Source organism: Stegodyphus dumicola, chromosome 11 (genome assembly GCF_044657685.1).
Source record: "Stegodyphus dumicola isolate Sdum_Otavi_A_Nest chromosome 11, ASM4465768v1".
NCBI lineage: Eukaryota > Metazoa > Arthropoda > Arachnida > Araneae > Eresidae > Stegodyphus > Stegodyphus dumicola.
Genome location: NC_140778.1, coordinates 150,874,313 through 150,894,007, shown reverse-complemented (window position 1 = coordinate 150,894,007; position 19,695 = coordinate 150,874,313).

The window sequence follows — 19,695 nt, the reverse complement described above, 5'->3', positions numbered from 1 at the left end:
TTTTTCTGCTTAACTTTGTCCCTGTAAAGGTTTTTAGGCGTCTCTTGATTAGTTTTGCCTGAAGCTTAAATAAATTTGGGGAAGTCATCTTTAGTAGGAATTTTTTATGGTTTTTCTATCTTCTCTAAATGATTGAATCTTTTTCTGTATACCTTACAACCACGATAAGAAGAAACGTGATTTTCTTGACAGTAAATGCTGGTTGGTTTTTCATCTGATTTTAATTTACAGGTATTGGATCGGTGATTTTGTCCGCACTTACAGCACCTGACCTTTTTAAAGTAGTTATTTTGGGAGTGCCCGAACTCCTGGCAATTGAAACATTGAATTGGGCGTTTTCTGGGCTGATATTTTTCTATTGTGATATTGAATCCGAACATATTGTTTAATTGATGAATTTTCTCTCCTGCAGAATTTCTTTTTAGTTCAAGGAAAAATATAGGTAAATGGATAATTTGGTCTTCTGCTTTCTTCATGAACTGCTTTACTTTAATTATAGGGAAGCTTCTGCGTTCTAAGTCTGCATGAATTGCTTGCTCTGTGTAGGATCTTGGGATATTCTTCAGTATAACTTTAATTGAAGAGGCTGAGGAAATTTGGTACGTATGAAAACTAATCTTTGCTTTCTTGAATTTATCAACTGTAGCTTTATAATCGGCTTCGGTGGTAGTGTAAAGGAAAATCTGTTCTTCGTTGATTGTAACTTCAAATTCGTTTTTACATATCTCTTTGAGCATTTTGTCAATTTCAGGCCAACCAACATCGTTTTCTGGAATGACTAATGGGGAAATTTTCGTTTTATTTTCTGCTTTATTCTGTGTAGTAGTCATCTGCGTTTCATCTGTAACTTCCATATCTTCGATATTTTCGTTAAGAGTTTCAAATCTGTTATTTTGCGGAATAGCTGCTAGTGGGATAGACTCGGAAATTTTCGCGGTTTTCTTTGGAGTTTGCCAATCCTTCTGATTTATTGTTTTATCATCTGTTTTCGAATTTGCGAGCTTCGGGGTGTTCTGAATATTTGCTAAAATGAACTGCTTTTGTTGAATTTCTTCTTGTAACTTTGAACGCATTTCTATCGCTGGTGGGGAGGTTAATGTCTTCATAGACTCAAAACAATTTAATTTATCGTCGATTTCGTTTTCTAATTTGAGTGAGAGATCTTTTGGGTTAGTCGGAAGCTGAGTATTAAAATATTCTTGCGAGATAGCTTCTGTTAAATTAGGAAAAACTTTTCTGTGTTTGTTAACTACTGCTTCAAAATTTGAAGCGGAGGGTTTGAATTTCTTAGTATTATCGGCTATTTTCTTAGGACTTCCTGCAGTTTTCTTTTCTTTTCTCTGGGGTTTACTTTTCGTAGTAGAAATTAGTATACTTTGAAGCGCCGGGTCATCTGAAGCAATTACAGGCATCTCTTTGGATGTAGTCGATTTTCTTGAATAATTCGAATAAGTAGAATCATTATCGCTATCATAATCGCTGAAAGTTGCATGCCAAGGAATTTTGCCTCTATCTGGTGGTTTGCTATTACTGGCCATATCGAGAAGAACAAGCAAAAATAATATTCACCAAAAATCAAGAAGAACAGTCGTCGTCGCAAGAGAGAAATTCACATCTCATCCTTCATATTATAAATCAGAATCTGCATTCCACTATAACGACACTCAGAATGCACACAAAATTTGACTATAAGGACACTCTGAATGCACAAAATTTATATCATTTTGACTATAAGGACACTCTGAATGTCAAAGCCTCATATTATAACTCAGAATGCACAAAATTTATATCATTTAAAGAATTATCCTAACATTAGCTATTTAAGTACCAATTCCATAACAATATAGCGGTTACACAGAAAATTAAAAAGAAATTAAATATATATGTGTATTTATACAATTATCCTTGTAAAAAGCGTGTACTTGCCTTTCACTTTAGTGAAATATTTCAAATGAAAGATTCATTTATTTGTTAACCTCCTGGGAACGTTACTGTGAAGAAATCTAGTTATTAAATATAATTTGATATTTTATTATAAACATAAGCTGAAATTCTGTTGACAAAAATAAATAACTAAATAAAAATAATAAATAAATTATTTATAAAACTTTTAAAGCAATTTTTAAAGGCCAAAAATATTTTTGATTAAGTAATTAAAAGAATTATTTGCTTGCATTTTATAATACTTCAGTTAAAAGTTAATAGTGCAACTTATATATTATTATTCAGTTAAAAGTTAATATTAAAATAGTTATTATTACAATAATATAATAATTCAGTTAAAAGTTAATATTGCAATTTAATATTAACAAACCCCCTTTATCCCAATCAGAATTGTTATTATAAAATTTGCACATGGAAATCAGAAATCTGCTCCAATATTTAACTTCTCTAATTTGAAATGAACCAAAGAGAGCATTAATTGTAGAATTACTATGATTTTTTATTTAAAAGATGCCTGAGAAGCTAAAAATCATGTCATATTTTTAAGCATTTCAGAAAGAAGCTCTGGAAACAGAAAAGAGATAATGCGTGATTACAATATTAATAATACAATAAACTTTAATTTTTGTAATCATTAACTGAATAAAATCGAATAATTACCTTCAGATATCTTTCTAATGTAATTAGGGAAAACTTGTGAAAATATTTCATTCAAATTAAAACTGTTCTGGGAAAAGTGTAACATTTAATTCCGTTAATATATATATTCTATTTAAATATATATTCTTTCACATATTGTAAAATACATACTTTAAAATACTGTAAAATAAGAATGTCCAATGATACTTATACTGGAAAATATTATCTTAATGAGAATCACTGAATATACCATGAGTGGTGCACACTGCTTCAAAGCTATGTGAAAAAACTGTTCTGACAGTTTACTTTTACTATACCATTTCCATGATATTAAAAATAGTCTCCATTGCATAGCAAGAAACTATTTTATTTTTAATAAAGTTTATTGGTGACCCGGACACGCATTGCACGGCAATATAAACTCCATTTAATAATGTTTTTACGTCAGTACTGGTAAGCAGTTGCAAATGTATACTTAGCGTGTCGCCGTGTTTTACACGGGTAGCACAAGGAGTCGTGGCTTAGAAAGATTGAGTTCGCTAACCACACCCAATTTCGCTCCTGCCACTAGAACCCAAACCTAACCACACCTCGCAGTGACGAGTTAGAGACCACAGATTGCTCCCGCCCTTTTTCCTTTACTTTTCGCGCCATTTGGTTTTATTTCTACATTTCCTACATTATGTAATTGCTATAATTTCTACATTATGTAATCGCATGCTGTCATTAATGAATGCTACCATTAAAAGTACTGTGAACACAAAACAGAAAGTAAATACTCAAACTATAAATTGATTATACTTTATTATATTCCACTACTTATGTCTATGTCATAACACAATTAAGAGGCAATCGGCCTAGTGCGGCCTTTACCAATACATTATATGTAGGGTGTCTTTAATGATGAGTTGAATCCAGTAAGATGGAACGTACTTTTTGCACCTAGTGCAGAGTCCCTAGAAGAGAAGTAAACGTGGCCCACGATGTGAGGATCTGCAACTTGAGAATTTCTGCCGCTCGCCTACGCTTGTCTTGAGAGAAGCTGCGAATTAATCTTTATCTGCACAGTTCAGAATCACCTCAATGGCTTGGAAAGCTAGGCAAAGTTTCTGCATATTTGATTTAGCTGATTTAATTCTCTGAACTATTGTGGTTATTGATTTCATAAGAAAAAGGGTTTTCTGATCTTTGAAAATGTTAATGATTTCTGCTAAATTTTCCTGCGGGTTTTTCTGCTTAACTTTGTCCCTGTAAAGGTTTTTAGGCGTCTCTTGATTAGTTTTGCCTGAAGCTTAAATAAATTTGGGGAAGTCATCTTTAGTAGGAATTTTTTATGGTTTTTCTATCTTCTCTAAATGATTGAATCTTTTTCTGTATACCTTACAACCACGATAAGAAGAAACGTGATTTTCTTGACAGTAAATGCTGGTTGGTTTTTCATCTGATTTTAATTTACAGGTATTGGATCGGTGATTTTGTCCGCACTTACAGCACCTGACCTTTTTAAATTAGTTATTTTGGGAGTGCCCGAACTCCTGGCAATTGAAACATTGAATTGGGCGTTTTCTGGGCTGATATTTTTCTATTGTGATATTGAATCCGAACATATTGTTTAATTGATGAATTTTCTCTCCTGCAGAATTTCTTTTTAGTTCAAGGAAAAATATAGGTAAATGGATAATTTGGTCTGCTTTCTTCATGAACTGCTTTACTTTAATTATAGGGAAGCTTCTGCGTTCTAAGCCTGCATGAATTGCTTGCTCTGTGTAGGATCTTGGGATATTCTTCAGTATAACTTTAATTGAAGAGGCTGAGGAAATTTGGTACGTATGAAAACTAATCTTTGCTTTCTTGAATTTATCAACTGTAGCTTTATAATCGGCTTCGGTGGTAGTGTAAAGGAAAATCTGTTCTTCGTTGATTGTAACTTCAAATTCGTTTTTACATATCTCTTTGAGCATTTTGTCAATTTCAGGCCAACCAACATCGTTTTCTGGAATGACTAATGGGGAAATTTTCGTTTTATTTTCTGCTTTATTCTGTGTAGTAGTCATCTGCGTTTCATCTGTAACTTCCATATCTTCGATATTTTCGTTAAGAGTTTCAAATCTGTTATTTTGCGGAATAGCTGCTAGTGGGATAGACTCGGAAATTTTCGCGGTTTTCTTTGGAGTTTGCCAATCCTTCTGATTTATTGTTTTATCATCTGTTTTCGAATTTGCGAGCTTCGGGGTGTTCTGAATATTTGCTAAAATGAACTGCTTTTGTTGAATTTCTTCTTGTAACTTTGAACGCATTTCTATCGCTGGTGGGGAGGTTAATGTCTTCATAGACTCAAAACAATTTAATTTATCGTCGATTTCGTTTTCTAATTTGAGTGAGAGATCTTTTGGGTTAGTCGGAAGCTGAGTATTAAAATATTCTTGCGAGATAGCTTCTGTTAAATTAGGAAAAACTTTTCTGTGTTTGTTAACTACTGCTTCAAAATTTGAAGCGGAGGGTTTGAATTTCTTAGTATTATCGGCTATTTTCTTAGGACTTCCTGCAGTTTTCTTTTCTTTTCTCTGGGGTTTACTTTTCGTAGTAGAAATTAGTATACTTTGAAGCGCCGGGTCATCTGAAGCAATTACAGGCATCTCTTTGGATGTAGTCGATTTTCTTGAATAATTCGAATAAGTAGAATCATTATCGCTATCATAATCGCTGAAAGTTGCATGCCAAGGAATTTTGCCTCTATCTGGTGGTTTGCTATTACTGGCCATATCGAGAAGAACAAGCAAAAATAATATTCACCAAAAATCAAGAAGAACAGTCGTCGTCGCAAGAGAGAAATTCACATCTCATCCTTCATATTATAAATCAGAATCTGCATTCCACTATAACGACACTCGGAATGCACACAAAATTTGACTATAAGGACACTCTGAATGCACAAAATTTATATCATTTTGACTATAAGGACACTCTGAATGTCAAAGCCTCATATTACAACTCAGAATGCACAAAATTTATATCATTTAAAGAATTATCCTAACATTAGCTATTTAAGTACCAAATCCATAACAATATAGCGGTTACACAGAAAATTAAAAAGAAATTAAATATATATGTGTATTTATACAATTATCCTTGTAAAAAGCGTGTACTTGCCTTTCACTTTAGTGAAATATTTCAAATGAAAGATTCATTTATTTGTTAACCTCCTGGGAACGTTACTGTGAAGAAATCTAGTTATTAAATATAATTTGATATTTTATTATAAACATAAGCTGAAATTCTGTTGACAAAAATAAATAACTAAATAAAAATAATAAATAAATTATTTATAAAACTTTTAAAGCAATTTTTAAAGGCCAAAAAATTTTTTGATTAAGTAATTAAAAGAATTATTTGCTTGCATTTTATAATACTTCAGTTAAAAGTTAATAGTGCAACTTATATATTATTATTCAGTTAAAAGTTAATATTAAAATAGTTATTATTACAATAATATAATAATTCAGTTAAAAGTTAATATTGCAATTTAATATTAACAAACCCCCTTTATCCCAATCAGAATTGTTATTATAAAATTTGCACATGGAAATCAGAAATCTGCTCCAATATTTAACTTCTCTAATTTGAAATGAACCAAAGAGAGCATTAATTGTAGAATTACTATGATTTTTTATTTAAAAGATGCCTGAGAAGCTAAAAATCATGTCATATTTTTAAGCATTTCAGAAAGAAGCTCTGGAAACAGAAAAGAGATAATGCGTGATTACAATATTAATAATACAATAAACTTTAATTTTTGTAATCATTAACTGAATAAAATCGAATAATTACCTTCAGATATCTTTCTAATGTAATTAGGGAAAACTTGTGAAAATATTTCATTCAAATTAAAACTGTTCTGGGAAAAGTGTAACATTTAATTCCGTTAATATATATATTCTATTTAAATATATATTCTTTCACATATTGTAAAATACATACTTTAAAATACTGTAAAATAAGAATGTCCAATGATACTTATACTGGAAAATATTATCTTAATGAGAATCACTGAATATACCATGAGTGGTGCACACTGCTTCAAAGCTATGTGAAAAAACTGTTCTGACAGTTTACTCTTACTATACCATTTCCATGATATTAAAAATAGTCTCCATTGCATAGCAAGAAACTATTTTATTTTTAATAAAGTTTATTGGTGACCCGGACACGCATTGCACGGCAATATAAACTCCATTTAATAATGTTTTTACGTCAGTACTGGTAAGCAGTTGCAAATGTATACTTAGCGTGTCGCCGTGTTTTACACGGGTAGCACAAGGAGTCGTGGCTTAGAAAGATTGAGTTCGCTAACCACACCCAATTTCGCTCCTGCCACTAGAACCCAAACCTAACCACACCTCGCAGTGACGAGTTAGAGACCACAGATTGCTCCCGCCCTTTTTCCTTTACTTTTCGCGCCATTTGGTTTTATTTCTACATTTCCTACATTATGTAATTGCTATAATTTCTACATTATGTAATCGCATGCTGTCATTAACGAATGCTACCATTAAAAGTACTGTGAACACAAAACAGAAAGTAAATACTCAAACTATAAATTGATTATACTTTATTATATTCCACTACTTATGTCTATGTCATGAGGATCTGCAACTTGAGAATTTCTGCCGCTCGCCTATGCTTGTCTTGAGAGAAGCTGCGAATTAATCTTTATCTGCACAGTTCAGAATCACCTCAATGGCTTGGAAAGCTAGGCAAAGTTTCTGCATATTTGATTTAGCTGATTTAATTCTCTGAACTATTGTGGTTATTGATTTCATAAGAAAAAGGGTTTTCTGATCTTTGAAAATGTTAATGATTTCTGCTAAATTTTCCTGCGGGTTTTTCTGCTTAACTTTGTCCCTGTAAAGGTTTTTAGGCGTCTCTTGATTAGTTTTGCCTGAAGCTTAAATAAATTTGGGGAAGTCATCTTTAGTAGGAATTTTTTATGGTTTTTCTATCTTCTCTAAATGATTGAATCTTTTTCTGTATACCTTACAACCACGATAAGAAGAAACGTGATTTTCTTGACAGTAAATGCTGGTTGGTTTTTCATCTGATTTTAATTTACAGGTATTGGATCGGTGATTTTGTCCGCACTTACAGCACCTGACCCTTTTAAAGTAGTTATTTTGGGAGTGCCCGAACTCCTGGCAATTGAAACATTGAATTGGGCGTTTTCTGGGCTGATATTTTTCTATTGTGATATTGAATCCGAACATATTGTTTAATTGATGAATTTTCTCTCCTGCAGAATTTCTTTTTAGTTCAAGGAAAAATATAGGTAAATGGATAATTTGGTTTGCTTTCTTCATGAACTGCTTTACTTTAATTATAGGGAAGCTTCTGCGTTCTAAGTCTGCATGAATTGCTTGCTCTGTGTAGGATCTTGGGATATTCTTCAGTATAACTTTAATTGAAGAGGCTGAGGAAATTTGGTACGTATGAAAACTAATCTTTGCTTTCTTGAATTTATCAACTGTAGCTTTATAATCGGCTTCGGTGGTAGTGTAAAGGAAAATCTGTTCTTCGTTGATTGTAACTTCAAATTCGTTTTTACATATCTCTTTGAGCATTTTGTCAATTTCAGGCCAACCAACATCGTTTTCTGGAATGACTAATGGGGAAATTTTCGTTTTATTTTCTGCTTTATTCTGTGTAGTAGTCATCTGCGTTTCATCTGTAACTTCCATATCTTCGATATTTTCGTTAAGAGTTTCAAATCTGTTATTTTGCGGAATAGCTGCTAGTGGGATAGACTCGGAAATTTTCGCGGTTTTCTTTGGAGTTTGCCAATCCTTCTGATTTATTGTTTTATCATCTGTTTTCGAATTTGCGAGCTTCGGGGTGTTCTGAATATTTGCTAAAATGAACTGCTTTTGTTGAATTTCTTCTTGTAACTTTGAACGCATTTCTATCGCTGGTGGGGAGGTTAATGTCTTCATAGACTCAAAACAATTTAATTTATCGTCGATTTCGTTTTCTAATTTGAGTGAGAGATCTTTTGGGTTAGTCGGAAGCTGAGTATTAAAATATTCTTGCGAGATAGCTTCTGTTAAATTAGGAAAAACTTTTCTGTGTTTGTTAACTACTGCTTCAAAATTTGAAGCGGAGGGTTTGAATTTCTTAGTATTATCGGCTATTTTCTTAGGACTTCCTGCAGTTTTCTTTTCTTTTCTCTGGGGTTTACTTTTCGTAGTAGAAATTAGTATACTTTGAAGCGCCGGGTCATCTGAAGCAATTACAGGCATCTCTTTGGATGTAGTCGATTTTCTTGAATAATTCGAATAAGTAGAATCATTATCGCTATCATAATCGCTGAAAGTTGCATGCCAAGGAATTTTGCCTCTATCTGGTGGTTTGCTATTACTGGCCATATCGAGAAGAACAAGCAAAAATAATATTCACCAAAAATCAAGAAGAACAGTCGTCGTCGCAAGAGAGAAATTCACATCTCATCCTTCATATTATAAATCAGAATCTGCATTCCACTATAACGACACTCGGAATGCACACAAAATTTGACTATAAGGACACTCTGAATGCACAAAATTTATATCATTTTGACTATAAGGACACTCTGAATGTCAAAGCCTCATATTATAACTCAGAATGCCCAAAATTTATATCATTTAAAGAATTATCCTAACATTAGCTATTTAAGTACCAAATCCATAACAATATAGCGGTTACACAGAAAATTAAAAAGAAATTAAATATATATGTGTATTTATACAATTATCCTTGTAAAAAGCGTGTACTTGCCTTTCACTTTAGTGAAATATTTCAAATGAAAGATTCATTTATTTGTTAACCTCCTGGGAACGTTACTGTGAAGAAATCTAGTTATTAAATATAATTTGATATTTTATTATAAACATAAGCTGAAATTCTGTTGACAAAAATAAATAACTAAATAAAAATAATAAATAAATTATTTATAAAACTTTTAAAGCAATTTTTAAAGGCCAAAAAATTTTTTGATTAAGTAATTAAAAGAATTATTTGCTTGCATTTTATAATACTTCAGTTAAAAGTTAATAGTGCAACTTATATATTATTATTCAGTTAAAAGTTAATATTAAAATAGTTATTATTACAATAATATAATAATTCAGTTAAAAGTTAATATTGCAATTTAATATTAACAAACCCCCTTTATCCCAATCAGAATTGTTATTATAAAATTTGCACATGGAAATCAGAAATCTGCTCCAATATTTAACTTCTCTAATTTGAAATGAACCAAAGAGAGCATTAATTGTAGAATTACTATGATTTTTTATTTAAAAGATGCCTGAGAAGCTAAAAATCATGTCATATTTTTAAGCATTTCAGAAAGAAGCTCTGGAAACAGAAAAGAGATAATGCGTGATTACAATATTAATAATACAATAAACTTTAATTTTTGTAATCATTAACTGAATAAAATCGAATAATTACCTTCAGATATCTTTCTTATGTAATTAGGGAAAACTTGTGAAAATATTTCATTCAAATTAAAACTGTTCTGGGAAAAGTGTAACATTTAATTCCGTTAATATATATATTCTATTTAAATATATATTCTTTCACATATTGTAAAATACATACTTTAAAATACTGTAAAATAAGAATGTCCAATGATACTTATACTGGAAAATATTATCTTAATGAGAATCACTGAATATACCATGAGTGGTGCACACTGCTTCAAAGCTATGTGAAAAAACTGTTCTGACAGTTTACTCTTACTATACCATTTCCATGATATTAAAAATAGTCTCCATTGCATAGCAAGAAACTATTTTATTTTTAATAAAGTTTATTGGTGACCCGGACACGCATTGCACGGCAATATAAACTCCATTTAATAATGTTTTTACGTCAGTACTGGTAAGCAGTTGCAAATGTATACTTAGCGTGTCGCCGTGTTTTACACGGGTAGCACAAGGAGTCGTGGCTTAGAAAGATTGAGTTCGCTAACCACACCCAATTTCGCTCCTGCCACTAGAACCCAAACCTAACCACACCTCGCAGTGACGAGTTAGAGACCACAGATTGCTCCCGCCCTTTTTCCTTTACTTTTCGCGCCATTTGGTTTTATTTCTACATTTCCTACATTATGTAATTGCTATAATTTCTACATTATGTAATCGCATGCTGTCATTAATGAATGCTACCATTAAAAGTACTGTGAACACAAAACAGAAAGTAAATACTCAAACTATAAATTGATTATACTTTATTATATTCCACTACTTATGTCTATGTCATGAGGATCTGCAACTTGAGAATTTCTGCCGCTCGCCTATGCTTGTCTTGAGAGAAGCTGCGAATTAATCTTTATCTGCCCAGTTCAGAATCACCTCAATGGCTTGGAAAGCTAGGCAAAGTTTCTGCATATTTGATTTAGCTGATTTAATTCTCTGAACTATTGTGGTTATTGATTTCATAAGAAAATGGGTTTTCTGATCTTTGAAAATGTTAATGATTTCTGCTAAATTTTCCTGCGGGTTTTTCTGCTTAACTTTGTCCCTGTAAAGGTTTTTAGGCATCTCTTGATTAGTTTTGCCTGAAGCTTAAATAAATTTGGGGAAGTCATCTTTAGTAGGAATTTTTTATGGTTTTTCTATCTTCTCTAAATGATTGAATCTTTTTCTGTATACCTTACAACCACGATAAGAAGAAACGTGATTTTCTTGACAGTAAATGCTGGTTGGTTTTTCATCTGATTTTAATTTACAGGTATTGGATCGGTGATTTTGTCCGCACTTACAGCACCTGACCTTTTTAAAGTAGTTATTTTGGGAGTGCCCGAACTCCTGGCAATTGAAACATTGAATTGGGCGTTTTCTGGGCTGATATTTTTCTATTGTGATATTGAATCCGAACATATTGTTTAATTGATGAATTTTCTCTCCTGCAGAATTTCTTTTTAGTTCAAGGAAAAATATAGGTAAATGGATAATTTGGTCTTCTGCTTTCTTCATGAACTGCTTTACTTTAATTATAGGGAAGCTTCTGCGTTCTAAGTCTGCATGAATTGCTTGCTCTGTGTAGGATCTTGGGATATTCTTCAGTATAACTTTAATTGAAGAGGCTGAGGAAATTTGGTACGTATGAAAACTAATCTTTGCTTTCTTGAATTTATCAACTGTAGCTTTATAATCGGCTTCGGTGGTAGTGTAAAGGAAAATCTGTTCTTCGTTGATTGTAACTTCAAATTCGTTTTTACATATCTCTTTGAGCATTTTGTCAATTTCAGGCCAACCAACATCGTTTTCTGGAATGACTAATGGGGAAATTTTCGTTTTATTTTCTGCTTTATTCTGTGTAGTAGTCATCTGCGTTTCATCTGTAACTTCCATATCTTCGATATTTTCGTTAAGAGTTTCAAATCTGTTATTTTGCGGAATAGCTGCTAGTGGGATAGACTCGGAAATTTTCGCGGTTTTCTTTGGAGTTTGCCAATCCTTCTGATTTATTGTTTTATCATCTGTTTTCGAATTTGCGAGCTTCGGGGTGTTCTGAATATTTGCTAAAATGAACTGCTTTTGTTGAATTTCTTCTTGTAACTTTGAACGCATTTCTATCGCTGGTGGGGAGGTTAATGTCTTCATAGACTCAAAACAATTTAATTTATCGTCGAATTCGTTTTCTAATTTGAGTGAGAGATCTTTTGGGTTAGTCGGAAGCTGAGTATTAAAATATTCTTGCGAGATAGCTTCTGTTAAATTAGGAAAAACTTTTCTGTGTTTGTTAACTACTGCTTCAAAATTTGAAGCGGAGGGTTTGAATTTCTTAGTATTATCGGCTATTTTCTTAGGACTTCCTGCAGTTTTCTTTTCTTTTCTCTGGGGTTTACTTTTCGTAGTAGAAATTAGTATACTTTGAAGCGCCGGGTCATCTGAAGCAATTACAGGCATCTCTTTGGATGTAGTCGATTTTCTTGAATAATTCGAATAAGTAGAATCATTATCGCTATCATAATCGCTGAAAGTTGCATGCCAAGGAATTTTGCCTCTATCTGGTGGTTTGCTATTACTGGCCATATCGAGAAGAACAAGCAAAAATAATATTCACCAAAAATCAAGAAGAACAGTCGTCGTCGCAAGAGAGAAATTCACATCTCATCCTTCATATTATAAATCAGAATCTGCATTCCACTATAACGACACTCGGAATGCACACAAAATTTGACTATAAGGACACTCTGAATGCACAAAATTTATATCATTTTGACTATAAGGACACTCTGAATGTCAAAGCCTCATATTATAACTCAGAATGCACAAAATTTATATCATTTAAAGAATTATCCTAACATTAGCTATTTAAGTACCAAATCCATAACAATATAGCGGTTACACAGAAAATTAAAAAGAAATTAAATATATATGTGTATTTATACAATTATCCTTGTAAAAAGCGTGTACTTGCCTTTCACTTTAGTGAAATATTTCAAATGAAAGATTCATTTATTTGTTAACCTCCTGGGAACGTTACTGTGAAGAAATCTAGTTATTAAATATAATTTGATATTTTATTATAAACATAAGCTGAAATTCTGTTGACAAAAATAAATAACTAAATAAAAATAATAAATAAATTATTTATAAAACTTTTAAAGCAATTTTTAAAGGCCAAAAAATTTTTTGATTAAGTAATTAAAAGAATTATTTGCTTGCATTTTATAATACTTCAGTTAAAAGTTAATAGTGCAACTTATATATTATTATTCAGTTAAAAGTTAATATTAAAATAGTTATTATTACAATAATATAATAATTCAGTTAAAAGTTAATATTGCAATTTAATATTAACAAACCCCCTTTATCCCAATCAGAATTGTTATTATAAAATTTGCACATGGAAATCAGAAATCTGCTCCAATATTTAACTTCTCTAATTTGAAATGAACCAAAGAGAGCATTAATTGTAGAATTACTATGATTTTTTATTTAAAAGATGCCTGAGAAGCTAAAAATCATGTCATATTTTTAAGCATTTCAGAAAGAAGCTCTGGAAACAGAAAAGAGATAATGCGTGATTACAATATTAATAATACAATAAACTTTAATTTTTGTAATCATTAACTGAATAAAATCGAATAATTACCTTCAGATATCTTTCTAATGTAATTAGGGAAAACTTGTGAAAATATTTCATTCAAATTAAAACTGTTCTGGGAAAAGTGTAACATTTAATTCCGTTAATATATATATTCTATTTAAATATATATTCTTTCACATATTGTAAAATACATACTTTAAAATACTGTAAAATAAGAATGTCCAATGATACTTATACTGGAAAATATTATCTTAATGAGAATCACTGAATATACCATGAGTGGTGCACACTGCTTCAAAGCTATGTGAAAAAACTGTTCTGACAGTTTACTCTTACTATACCATTTCCATGATATTAAAAATAGTCTCCATTGCATAGCAAGAAACTATTTTATTTTTAATAAAGTTTATTGGTGACCCGGACACGCATTGCACGGCAATATAAACTCCATTTAATAATGTTTTTACGTCAGTACTGGTAAGCAGTTGCAAATGTATACTTAGCGTGTCGCCGTGTTTTACACGGGTAGCACAAGGAGTCGTGGCTTAGAAAGATTGAGTTCGCTAACCACACCCAATTTCGCTCCTGCCACTAGAACCCAAACCTAACCACACCTCGCAGTGACGAGTTAGAGACCACAGATTGCTCCCGCCCTTTTTCCTTTACTTTTCGCGCCATTTGGTTTTATTTCTACATTTCCTACATTATGTAATTGCTATAATTTCTACATTATGTAATCGCATGCTGTCATTAATGAATGCTACCATTAAAAGTACTGTGAACACAAAACAGAAAGTAAATACTCAAACTATAAATTGATTATACTTTATTATATTCCACTACTTATGTCTATGTCATAACACAATTAAGAGGCAATCGGCCTAGTGCGGCCTTTACCAATACATTATATGTAGGGTGTCTTTAATGATGAGTTGAATCCAGTAAGATGGAACGTACTTTTTGCACCTAGTGCAGAGTCTCTAGAAGAGAAGTAAACGTGGCCCACGATGTGAGGATCTGCAACTTGAGAATTTCTGCCGCTCGCCTAGGCTTGTCTTGAGAGAAGCTGCGAATTAATCTTTATCTGCACAGTTCAGAATCACCTCAATGGCTTGGAAAGCTAGGCAAAGTTTCTGCATATTTGATTTAGCTGATTTAATTCTCTGAACTATTGTGGTTATTGATTTCATAAGAAAAAGGGTTTTCTGATCTTTGAAAATGTTAATGATTTCTGCTAAATTTTCCTGCGGGTTTTTCTGCTTAACTTTGTCCCTGTAAAGGTTTTTAGGCATCTCTTGATTAGTTTTGCCTGAAGCTTAAATAAATTTGGGGAAGTCATCTTTAGTAGGAATTTTTTATGGTTTTTCTATCTTCTCTAAATGATTGAATCTTTTTCTGTATACCTTACAACCACGATAAGAAGAAACGTGATTTTCTTGACAGTAAATGCTGGCTGGTTTTTCATCTGATTTTAATTTACAGGTATTGGATCGGTGATTTTGTCCGCACTTACAGCACCTGACCTTTTTAAAGTAGTTATTTTGGGAGTGCCCGAACTCCTGGCAATTGGAACATTGAATTGGGCGTTTTCTGGGCTGATATTTTTCTATTGTGATATTGAATCCGAACATATTGTTTAATTGATGAATTTTCTCTCCTGCAGAATTTCTTTTTAGTTCAAGGAAAAATATAGGTAAATGGATAATTTGGTCTTCTGCTTTCTTCATGAACTGCTTTACTTTAATTATAGGGAAGCTTCTGCGTTCTAAGTCTGCATGAATTGCTTGCTCTGTGTAGGATCTTGGGATATTCTTCAGTATAACTTTAATTGAAGAGGCTGAGGAAATTTGGTACGTATGAAAACTAATCTTTGCTTTCTTGAATTTATCAACTGTAGCTTTATAATCGGCTTCGGTGGTAGTGTAAAGGAAAATCTGTTCTTCGTTGATTGTAACTTCAAATTCGTTTTTACATATCTCTTTGAGCATTTTGTCAATTTCAGGCCAACCAACATCGTTTTCTGGAATGACTAATGGGGAAATTTTCGTTTTATTTTCTGCTTTATTCTGTGTAGTAGTCATCTGCGTTTCATCTGTAACTTCCATATCTTCGATATTTTCGTTAAGAGTTTCAAATCTGTTATTTTGCGGAATAGCTTCTAGTGGGATAGACTCGGAAATTTTCGCGGTTTTCTTTGGAGTTTGCCAATCCTTTTGATTTATTGTTTTATCATCTGTTTTCGAATTTGCGAGCTTCGGGGTGTTCTGAATACTTGCTAAAATGAACTGCTTTTGTTGAATTTCTTCTTGTAACTTTGAACGCATTTCTATCGCTGGTGGGGAGGTTAATGTCTTCATAGACTCAAAACAATTTAATTTATCGTCGATTTCGTTTTCTAATTTGAGTGAGAGATCTTTTGGGTTAGTCGGAAGCTGAGTATTAAAATATTCTTGCGAGATAGCTTCTGTTAAATTAGGAAAAACTTTTCTGTGTTTGTTAACTACTGCTTCAAAATTTGAAGCGGAGGGTTTGAATTTCTTAGTATTATCGGCTATTTTCTTAGGACTTCCTGCAGTTTTCTTTTCTTTTCTCTGGGGTTTACTTTTCGTAGTAGAAATTAGTATACTTTGAAGCGCCGGGTCATCTGAAGCAATTACAGGCATCTCTTTGGATGTAGTCGATTTTCTTGAATAATTCGAATAAGTAGAATCATTATCGCTATCATAATCGCTGAAAGTTGCATGCCAAGGAATTTTGCCTCTATCTGGTGGTTTGCTATTACTGGCCATATCGAGAAGAACAAGCAAAAATAATATTCACCAAAAATCAAGAAGAACAGTCGTCGTCGCAAGAGAGAAATTCACATCTCATCCTTCATATTATAAATCAGAATCTGCATTCCACTATAACGACACTCAGAATGCACACAAAATTTGACTATAAGGACACTCTGAATGCACAAAATTTATATCATTTTGACTATAAGGACACTCTGAATGTCAAAGCCTCATATTATAACTCAGAATGCACAAAATTTATATCATTTAAAGAATTATCCTAACATTAGCTATTTAAGTACCAAATCCATAACAATATAGCGGTTACACAGAAAATTAAAAAGAAATTAAATATATATGTGTATTTATACAATTATCCTTGTAAAAAGCGTGTACTTGCCTTTCACTTTAGTGAAATATTTCAAATGAAAGATTCATTTATTTGTTAACCTCCTGGGAACGTTACTGTGAAGAAATCTAGTTACTAAATATAATTTGATATTTTATTATAAACATAAGCTGAAATTCTGTTGACAAAAATAAATAACTAAATAAAAATAATAAATAAATTATTTATAAAACTTTTAAAGCAATTTTTAAAGGCCAAAAATATTTTTGATTAAGTAATTAAAAGAATTATTTGCTTGCATTTTATAATACTTCAGTTAAAAGTTAATAGTGCAACTTACATATTATTATTCAGTTAAAAGTTAATATTAAAATAGTTATTATTACAATAATATAATAATTCAGTTAAAAGTTAATATTGCAATTTAATATTAACAAACCCCCTTTATCCCAATCAGAATTGTTATTATAAAATTTGCACATGGAAATCAGAAATCTGCTCCAATATTTAACTTCTCTAATTTGAAATGAACCAAAGAGAGCATTAATTGTAGAATTACTATGATTTTTTATTTAAAAGATGCCTGAGAAGCTAAAAATCATGTCATATTTTTAAGCATTTCAGAAAGAAGCTCTGGAAACAGAAAAGAGATAATGCGTGATTACAATATTAATAATACAATAAACTTTAATTTTTGTAATCATTAACTGAATAAAATCGAATAATTACCTTCAGATATCTTTCTAATGTAATTAGGGAAAACTTGTGAAAATATTTCATTCAAATTAAAACTGTTCTGGGAAAAGTGTAACATTTAATTCCGTTAATATATATATTCTATTTAAATATATATTCTTTCACATATTGTAAAATACATACTTTAAAATACTGTAAAATAAGAATGTCCAATGATACTTATACTGGAAAATATTATCTTAATGAGAATCACTGAATATACCATGAGTGGTGCACACTGCTTCAAAGCTATGTGAAAAAACTGTTCTGACAGTTTACTCTTACTATACCATTTCCATGATATTAAAAATAGTCTCCATTGCATAGCAAGAAACTATTTTATTTTTAATAAAGTTTATTGGTGACCCGGACACGCATTGCACGGCAATATAAACTCCATTTAATAATGTTTTTACGTCAGTACTGGTAAGCAGTTGCAAATGTATACTTAGCGTGTCGCCGTGTTTTACACGGGTAGCACAAGGAGTCGTGGCTTAGAAAGATTGAGTTCGCTAACCACACCCAATTTCGCTCCTGCCACTAGAACCCAAACCTAACCAAACCTCGCAGTGACGAGTTAGAGACCACAGATTGCTCCCGCCCTTTTTCCTTTACTTTTCGCGCCATTTGGTTTTATTTCTACATTTCCTACATTATGTAATTGCTATAATTTCTACATTATGTAATCGCATGCTGTCATTAATGAATGCTACCATTAAAAGTACACAAAACAGAAAGTAAATACTCAAACTATAAATTGATTATACTTTATTATATTCCACTACTTATGTCTATGTCATAACACAATTAAGAGGCAATCGGCCTAGTGCGGCCTTTACCAATACATTATATGTAGGGTGTCTTTAATGATGAGTTGAATCCAGTAAGATGGAACGTGCTTTTTGCACCTAGTGCAGAGTCTCTAGAAGAGAAGTAAACGTGGCCCACGATGTGAGGATCTGCAACTTGAGAATTTCTGCCGCTCGCCTAGGCTTGTCTTGAGAGAAGCTGCGAATTAATCTTTATCTGCACAGTTCAGAATCACCTCAATGGCTTGGAAAGCTAGGCAAAGTTTCTGCATATTTGATTTAGCTGATTTAATTCTCTGAACTATTGTGGTTATTGATTTCATAAGAAAAAGGGTTTTCTGATCTTTGAAAATGTTAATGATTTCTGCTAAATTTTCCTGCGGGTTTTTCTGCTTAACTTTGTCCCTGTAAAGGTTTTTAGGCATCTCTTGATTAGTTTTGCCTGAAGCTTAAATAAATTTGGGGAAGTCATCTTTAGTAGGAATTTTTTATGGTTTTTCTATCTTCTCTAAATGATTGAATCTTTTTCTGTATACCTTACAACCACGATAAGAAGAAACGTGATTTTCTTGACAGTAAATGCTGGTTGGTTTTTCATCTGATTTTAATTTACAGGTATTGGATCGGTGATTTTGTCCGCACTTACAGCACCTGACCTTTTTAAAGTAGTTATTTTGGGAGTGCCCGAACTCCTGGCAATTGAAACATTGAATTGGGCGTTTTCTGGGCTGATATTTTTCTATTGTGATATTGAATCCGAACATATTGTTTAATTGATGAATTTTCTCTCCTGCAGAATTTCTTTTTAGTTCAAGGAAAAATATAGGTAAATGGATAATTTGGTCTTCTGCTTTCTTCATGAACTGCTTTACTTTAATTATAGGGAAGCTTCTGCGTTCTAAGTCTGCATGAATTGCTTGCTCTGTGTAGGATCTTGGGATATTCTTCAGTATAACTTTAATTGAAGAGGCTGAGGAAATTTGGTACGTATGAAAACTAATCTTTGCTTTCTTGAATTTATCAACTGTAGCTTTATAATCGGCTTCGGTGGTAGTGTAAAGGAAAATCTGTTCTTCGTTGATTGTAACTTCAAATTCGTTTTTACATATCTCTTTGAGCATTTTGTCAATTTCAGGCCAACCAACATCGTTTTCTGGAATGACTAATGGGGAAATTTTCGTTTTATTTTCTGCTTTATTCTGTGTAGTAGTCATCTGCGTTTCATCTGTAACTTCCATATCTTCGATATTTTCGTTAAGAGTTTCAAATCTGTTATTTTGCAGAATAGCTGCTAGTGGGATAGACTCGGAAATTTTCGCGGTTTTCTTTGGAGTTTGCCAATCCTTCT